Here is an 8,943-nt window from a genome sequence, read left to right as displayed (position 1 = left end):
TTTTCGCCCACGCGTGCAGTGCAGCATGCTGTGGTTAGCAGGCCGGCCCATTCCAGCAACTCAGACCGCAGCTCACCCCGCACGCCTCTTCTTCTTCTGTTTTTTTTGTTCCTCAGCCGTGTTCTTCTGAACTTCTGTAGGAGCCGAACCCAGGTCGAATCGAATCGATCGATCTGCTGCCCCTCGCCTTGTCCTGACTCCATATAAATAATCCCCTCGTTCTTCTTATCCGGTTTTCGCCAAAATCGTCACCTCCCGTGCCCTAAGACCTCGTCCCGATCTGGCCGGAGTTCGCTGCAAGAGCTCCTGTCGCCGGTCAAGTTCGTCGCTGCCGTGGGTTCACAGCCCCTCCTCATGCTCTATCAACTTCTGGTTGGTCTCCTCCTTCTCCCTGACTCCTAGTTCGTGCAAGTACGCATCTAAACGACCGTACTGACCTCGACCCGAAGCTCAACTCCGCCTTCACCGCTCCAGCCTGTCACTGTCGCCACCGGAGCAAGCTCCAATTGTGTCGGAGGTCACCCACTTCATCTCCGTCGCGCTCTCCACTCGTAGGTCATATCTGCGTAGCCGTAGGCCCTCTGTAGCCGTCGCCCATATCACCACCGAGCCGCCGGCGCCGTCCTTCTCCAACTCCGACGACGCCCAGCTCTGTTCTCAGGTGAGCACATCTCCCTGCCGTCCGATCTTCTTTAAACGGCCAGGATTAGATCATCTGTGTTTCTTTTTATTTCCTAACCGTTATTTGTTAAGTTGGGGCCGTCCATCGTTTAACCTCCACAGCGAACACATCACCAGCAATAGTAATGCGCCACGTGGAACATCGACAGCCGCAGCAGTTCTTCGAAAAGATCTATTTTTGACACAATATTCTTTTGACAGATTCCATGTCAAATGTTCATTTAGGTATATCTTGAGATCCGTAACTCCAAATTCATTGATTCTTTTTCCTGTGTACTCTTAGTGACCAGGAGAATATTGTAGAACCCATATTTCACATTTTTGAACTGTTTAAATTTGAATTTGCTCAAATTTAGAATTTATCTTCCGGAGGCCATATCTTTTAAACCGTTGATCCAAATTAGTTGATTCTATTTGCATTGTGATCCTACTAGCATGTAGATAATATATACCTACTGATATGTTCTGTTATTTAAGTTTTATTTGAATTCCTTGCTGTTGACTTTAATGTGGTGTTATGTGAATGCGGTTTATTTATCGATGCCTTTGTTATCGTATAGATTGTCCGGAGTGTGAAGCGGATCAAAATTAATCGTTAGAGTACTTCAACACCGTTCAAGGCAAGTTTGCACTTTTGATTTTGCTTATCCTATATTCTAGTATGCATGTGTGATTTTTATGCTATGAGATGTGCTTGGTTTTATCTGTATGTTCTCTGTTGTCATATTCTGATATTGATTGTATTATGTGATGGTGTGATCAACTTGCCATGATAGACGTGGGATGTGTTGAGTGATCCATGAAAGTGGTGAGTGTTTATAGCCGTAGGCTCGGGATTATTAACCAGGTGAATGCATCACTGGCAGAGCGCTCTATTGTCCCTAGAGAATGCGCCATTGACAGAGCGCACTTGAGGCGAGGTTTAGTTTTCAGAACTTAAATCAGGTGAATGCGTCCTTGGCAGAGCGCTCTATTGTTCCTAGAGAATGCACCACTGATAGAGCGCACTTGAGATACTTCTGAAGTTCTTGTCATGTTTACTTAGAATCTTTGGGGTTATCTTGGGCGAATGAATTAGGGGCGGTTGTGAGTTCAGGTAGTGGAGGTAGGTGAAGACTTTCTTCTCCAAATTAACTTGAGTGTTTTGTTTGTCATACTTTACTTGTGGATGTAGGTTTGCTATATCTTATTGTGTGATTTGCCAATACATTCAATGTATTGACCCTTGTGGCTGCAACTTATCATGTTGGAGGATTTTCAGATGATCATTGAGATACAGTAGGGTCGCGAGTCTTCACTCAACATTTTCACCAGTGAGCATTGATGGGACTCATCGTCTATTATGCTACATTTTCGCTGTTATTATTGAATAAGTTAGCCATGTGCTATTCAGTTTGTAATACTTTATAAATTCTGGATCATACGTTATAGTAAATGATGCACTTGTTATTTGATATTCATATGTACTATGTGTGCTAGCGAATCGATCCAGGGACTAGCACAGTGAGCACAGAGACATCGAATCTTATCAGATTCGGGTCATTACAGATGGTACTAGAGCAGTGTGTTGATTGTAGGTCGTGACCCTAGAAAATGGATTAGAAAAGCCATAGGAGTGAAAAAATTACTTTACAACTTGTTGTCTACTTGTTAGTTTATACTCTTGTACTCATATATTTACTTTTCAAATATAGATGACCCCTGGAATTATATATTAGTGTTATTTAAGGACTTTAGTTGGCAGACCACCATTCCTAAGTTGTGTTCAATAAACGATTTGCGGTAGTATGATGAGATCATATCTCTTGTGGATATGATCTTACGTGTAGGTTTTGCTTGTGTTGTGTGATATGTCATGTGTTTGGTTGGTCATTGCTTTCCGTGTTCTCATATTTCATGGATTGTTTGTATTATGCAATTGGGTGCTTTGATTGATCATATGTGCTCTTTTGATGTGATTAATTTAGGGTAGTTTTGGTGACTTGTGTGAATTTAGTGTTTGCTTTTATTGTTGTTGGAGTATTAGTTGCTAGCATGAGCATATGGGTAGTGTTTTCCCCTTAGACCTATTTCTGTCTATATCTCACCCCTGCTCACCCATCAGATGCCACCGAGGCGTAACTCTAGAGGCAGTGGTTCAGGAGACAACAACAACAATGACATACCACCATACATGCAGCAGCTGCTTCAGGGACAGACTCAGTTGATCTAGTTACTTGTTCAAAACCAGAACAACAACAATAACAACAACAACAACAATAATCCACGACCACCCCTAGTTGATGCACTTACTCATTTCTTGAGGTTGAATCCTTAGAGGTTTTCTAGCACCCGTGAACCTATTGTGGCTGATGATTGGCTTCGCTCAGTTAATAGGAATTTGGAGACAGTTGGTTGCACTGATGCAGAGAGAGTGAGGTTTGCCTCGCATTTGTTAGAAGAACCAGCCGCAGCATGGTGGGACAATTACTTGGTCACTTATCCTATTGCTACTATCACTTGGGAGCAGTTTCAGGCAGGTTTTCACGCCGCACATGTGTCTGCTGGTGCCATGAGTCTGAAGAAGAAGGAGTTCCGCAACTTGTGTCGGGGAGGTCGCACTGTGAATGCATATGTGGAGGAATTCAATAATCTTGCACGCTATGCCCCTAATGATGTTAACACTGATGCAGCTAGACATGAGAAATTTCTTGAAGGTCTGGATGATGAGTTGAGTATTCAGTTGACAGTGGCGACATTCAATAACTGTCAGGAGCTTATTGATAAGGCTATTGTACTTGAAGGAAAGTTTCAACAGGTGGAGAACCGCAAGAGAAAGGCAAGCGACACAGAGCTCAACTCTGGAGGACAATGGAAGCACCATAATTCGTCAGCATCTTCTAAGTACTATGATTCTAGAGTGGACATTTATAATGGTCATAACCATGATGGGCATAATCATCACAACAACAATGGACACAACCACAATGGTCAGAGGAATGGCAACGACGACCACGACCTTTCAACGCCCACAACGAAGGATCTAAGCCAGTTACTTTGTTACAGATGCAGGAACCCAGGGCACTATTCAACAAATTTTCCTGAGCTAAGGAAAATGAATTTTGACAATGGGAATTCTGAAGAGAATGAGATTGATCACTTTGAAAGTGGACATGTGAATCACACGAGGGTAGGAAGACCATATAATGCATCAGTCTTTGGTAAGACTCTTAATTAAGATCAAGTATTGTGACCGTTCTTTCAGCATTGATGCATCATATTTAGTCGTGTCAAGGGAGATTTTGAAATATGCAATGAGTAAGCCTTGAACTTTGGAGTATGGATTATATCAAGTAGGCACCTTTAACCTTTGCTAGCCAACTCGAATCTCGAGGACGAGATTCATTTGAAGGGGGGTAGATTTGTAACATCCAAATTTTCAAATTTGGAATGTTAATAGGATCATTCTTTGTCATCATGATTTCTATGCATATTTGAATTTTCTGAATATTCAAAGCATTTTCCAAACAAGGCAATATATTTGGAGTGGAGATAATATGACTTCTCCCCTATTAATTATATTTGGAAATCGCTAAGAATATATTCTAGGTGTCTACCTAAATTATTTTGGCTTTGTAGAAACACAAAATTATTTTATAGTTGTTATATAATGCTCTTATATGCTTGTATTGCATATTATATATGATATATATATATATTATATATTCACTATATTCTATATATTAATATATATATATATTTACAATATGTTTTTTTAGTGAATTTGTATTTATTTACATGTGCAATTTTAGTATTTATAGATTCTATAATTTATTCTGTTAGCATTATAGATTATTTCTGTAATATATGTTCGCAGATATTACTGTTCATCCGGGCCTTAGGGCGCAACCCAGTTTGTATTTTCGCCCAAGCGTGCAGTGCAGCGTGCTGTGGTTAGCAGGCCGGCCCATTCTAGCAACTTAGACCGCAACTCACCCCGCACGCCTCTTCTTCTTCTATTTTCTTTTGTTTCTCAGCCGTGTTCTTCTGAACTTCTGTAGGAGCCGAACCCACGTCGAATCGAATCGATCGATCTGCTGCCCCTCGCCTTGTCCTGACTCCATATAAATAATCCCCTCGTTCTTCTCATTCGGTTTTCACCAAAATCGTCGCCTCCCGTGCCCTAAGACCTCGTCCCGATCTGGCCGGAGTTAGCTGCAAGAGCTCCTGTCGCCGGTCAAGTTCGTCGCTGCCGTGGGTTCACAGCCCCTCCTCATGCTCTATCAACTTCTAGTTGGTCTCCTCCTTCTCCCTGACTCCTAGTTCGTGCAGGGACGCATCTAAACGACCGTACTGACCTCGACCCGAAGCTCAACTCCGCCGTCACCGCTCCAGCCGGTCACTGTCGCCACCGGAGCAAGCTCCAATTGTGTCGGAGGTCACCCACTTCATCTCCGTCGCGCTCTCCACTCGTAGGTCATATCTGTGTAGCCGGAGGCCCTTTGTAGCCGTCGCCCGTATCACCACCGAGCCGCCGGCGCCGTCCTTCTCCAACTCCGACGACGCCCAGCTCTGTTCTCAGGTGAGCACGTTCCCTGCCGTCCGATGTTCTTTAAACGGTCGGGATTAGATCATCTGTGTTTTTTTATTTCCGGATCGTTATCTGTTAAGTTGCGGCCGTCCATCGTTTAACCTCCACAGCGAACACATCAACGGCAATAGTAATGCGCCACGTGGCACATCCACAGCCGCAGCAGTTCTTCGAAAAGATCTATTTTTGACACAATATTCTTTTGACAGATTCCATATCAAATGTTCATTTAGGTATATCTTGAGATCCGTAACTCCAAATTCATTGATTCTTTTTCCTGTGTACTCATAGTGACCAGGAGAATATCGTAGAACCAAGATTTCACATTTTTGAACTGTTTAAATTTGAATTTGCTCAAATTTAGAATTTATCTTCCGGAGGCCATATCTTTTAAACCGTTGATCCAAATTAGTTGATTCTTTTTGCATTGTGATCCTACTAGCATGTAGATAATATATACCTACTGATATGTTCTGTTATTTAAGTTTTATTTGAATTCCTTGCTGTTGACTTTAATGTGGTGTTATGTGAATGCGGTTTATTTATTGGTGCCTTCGTTATCGTATAGATTGTCCGGAGTGTGAAGCGGATCAGAATTAATCGTTAGAGTACTTCAACACCGTTCAAGGCAAGTTTGCACTTTTGATTTTGCTTATCCTATATTCTAGTATGCATGTGTGATTTTTATTCTATGACATGTGCTTGGTTTGACCTGTATGTTCTCTGTTGTCATATTCTGATATTGATTGTATTATGTGATGGTGTGATCAACTTGCCATGGTAGACGTGGGATGTGTTGAGTGATCCATGAAAGTGGTGAGTGTTTATAGCCGTAGGCTCGGGATTATTAACCACGTGAATGCATCACTGGCAGAGCGCTCTATTGTCCCTAGAGAATGCGCCATTGACAGAGCGCACTTGAGGCGAGGTTTAGTTTTCGGAACTTAAATCAGGTGAATGCGTCCTTGGCAGAGCGCTCTATTGTTCCTAGAGAATGCGCCACTGATAGAGCGCATTTGAGATACTTCTGAAGTTCTTGTCATGTTTACTTAGAATCTTTGGGGTTATCTTGGGTGAATGAATTAGGGGTGGTTGTGAGTTCAGGTAGTGGAGGTAGGTGAAGACTTTCTTCTCCAAATTAACTTGAGTGTTTTGTTTGTCATACTTTACTTGTGGATGTAGGTTTGCTATATCTTATTGTGTGATTGGCCAATACATTCAATGTATTGACCCTTGTGGCTGCAACTTATCATGTTGGAGGATTTTCAGATGATCATTGAGATACAGTAGGGTCGCGAGTCTTCACTCAACATTTTTACCAGTGGGCATTGACGGGACTCATCGTCTATTATGCTACATTTTCGCTGTTATTATTGAATAAGTTAGCCATGTGCTATTCAGTTTGTAATACTTTATAAATTTTGGATCATACGTTATAGTAAATGATGCACTTGTTATTTGATATTCATATGTACTGTGTGTGCTAGCGAATCGATCCAGGGACTAGCACGGTGAGCACAGAGACATTGAATCTTATCAGATTCGGGTCGTTACATCCCCCTTGTGCTTCCTCCTCCATGGCCTCCCCCCTGGATGGGGAGAGGTTCCCCCTCTGGTCCATGGCCTTCATGGCGATGATGGCCCCTCCGGGATCCTCCTCCATGGCCTCCGGTGATGATGGTCCCCTCCGGCAGGGTGCCAGAGAGGGCCTAGATTGATTTCTCGTGGCTACAGAGGCTTGCGGCGGCGGAACTTCTGATCTAGGTTATGTTCTGGAGGGTTGGGTATTTATAGGAGAGATTGGCATCGAGAACAAGTCAGGGGGCCCCCACGGGGAGTCCACGAGGCACAAGGGCGCGACCTAGGGGCGTGGACGCGCCCCCACCCTCGTGGAGCCCACGGGACCCCCCTCCGGTAGATTTTTGTTCCAGTATTTTTTTATATTTTCCCAAAAAAATCTCTGTTTATTTTCAGCGCATTCCGACAACTTTTATTTCTGCACAAAAACAACACCACTGTAGTTCTGCTGAAAACAGCGTCAGTCTGCGTTAGTTCTAATCAAATCATACCAAAATCATGTGGAAATATTATAAGCATGGCATGAATACTTCATAAATTATAGATACGTTGGAGACGTATCAGTGTGTCCAGCAAGAATTCAAGACTTAAAACACAAAGCAAAATAAGCAAAGACTCATATCATACAAGACAGTCCAAGCAAAACTCATAATATGTGACGAATAAAAATATAGCTCCAAGTAAAATACCGATGGTTGTTAGAAGAAAGAGGGGATGCCACTCTGGGGCATCCCCAATCTTAGTTGCTTGCTACTTCTTGAATACTATCTTGGGGTGCCTCGGGCATCCCCAAGCTTAGCCTTTTTCTAATCCTTAAAACTTGAAAACTTCAATCACACAAAACTCAACAAAACCTTCGTGAGATCCGTTAGTATAAGAAAGCAAACCACTACTATAAGTACTGTTGCAAATCCATTCATATTTTATTTTTGCATTATATCTACTGTATTCGAACTTTTCTATGGCAAAAACTCTTCAAAGGAACCATAGAATCATCAAAACAAGCACACAACACAAAGAAAACAGAATCTGTCAAAAACAGAACAATTTGTAGCAACCTTGAAACTTCGAATACTTCTGTAACTCCAAAAATTCTAAAATATTAGGACAACATGGACAATTTGTATATTAATCTTCTACAAAATAATCAACTCAAAAGCACTCTTCTCTTAAAAATGGGAATTATTTTCGTGAGCGCGGAAGCTTCTGTTTTTCAGCAAGATCAAATCAACTCTCACCCAAATCATCCAAAAGGCACTACTTGGCACAAACACTAATTTGAACCAAAAAACACATCTAATCAGAGGCATAATTGGGTATTTTATTGAAAACAGCAAGACAACCAAAAAGCAAAAAGATACAAGTTGGGTTGCCTCCCAACGAGCGCTATCGTTTTACGCCCCTAGCAAGGCATAATGCAAAGGATCTAAGTGTTGTCATTTTTAGTTCTAGATCCATACGATGCCCTCATGATTGATTCATATGGTGGCCTAATTCTTGTTCTAGGGAAGTGTTCCATATCCTTCCTTAGTTGAAATTGAAATTTAATATTGCCTTCTTTCATGTCAATCACGGCACCAATAGTACGTAAAAACAATCTACCAAGTACAATAGGACAAGACGGATTGCAATCAATATCAAAAACAATCAAATCTATGGGCAAGTAATTCCTATTTACAAGAATAAGAACATCATTAATTCTACCCATAGGCTTTTTAATAGTAGAATCAGCCAAGTGCAAATTTAAAGAGCATTCTTCAATATTTGTAAGACCAGGCACATCACATAAAGATTTTGGAATTGTAGAAACACTAGCACCCAAGTCATATAAAGCAAAACACTCATAATTTTTAATTTTGGCTTTGATGGTAGGTTCTCATTCATCATGTAATTTTCTAGGAATTGAAACTTCTAATTCCAACTTTTCTTCAGAAGCTTTCATCATAGCATCAACAATATGTTTAGTAAAAGCTTTATTTTGTTCATAAGCATGGGGTGAATTTATCATGGATTGCAACAAATAAATACAATCAACCAAAGAGCAACTATCATAATTAAAGTCTTCATAATCCAAAATAGCGGGCACATCACTAGTTAAAGTTTTGACCTCTTCA

At 41.5% G+C, this 8,943-nt stretch overlaps 2 long non-coding RNA genes across 2 annotated transcripts; both read left to right on the top strand.

Moving 5' to 3' along the window:
* The first annotated feature begins 246 nt into the window (after positions 1-246).
* Positions 247-2,031, top strand: LOC123041217 (uncharacterized). Its single transcript, XR_006418424.1, has 4 exons — positions 247-372; positions 450-661; positions 784-906; positions 1,242-2,031. It is a non-coding gene; the product is annotated as an uncharacterized lncRNA (long non-coding RNA).
* A 2,560-nt stretch (positions 2,032-4,591) lies between these two features.
* On the top strand, positions 4,592-6,668 carry LOC123041216 (uncharacterized). The gene is made up of 3 exons (XR_006418423.1): positions 4,592-4,914; positions 4,993-5,242; positions 5,820-6,668. It is a non-coding gene; the product is annotated as an uncharacterized lncRNA (long non-coding RNA).
* Positions 6,669-8,943: the final 2,275 nt, after the last annotated feature.

The sequence above is a fragment of the Triticum aestivum genome, chromosome 2B (genome assembly GCF_018294505.1).
Source record: "Triticum aestivum cultivar Chinese Spring chromosome 2B, IWGSC CS RefSeq v2.1, whole genome shotgun sequence".
Classification (NCBI taxonomy): domain Eukaryota; kingdom Viridiplantae; phylum Streptophyta; class Magnoliopsida; order Poales; family Poaceae; genus Triticum; species Triticum aestivum.
Note: the sequence above shows the minus strand (reverse complement) of the source record. Positions and strands in the feature narration are given on the sequence as shown.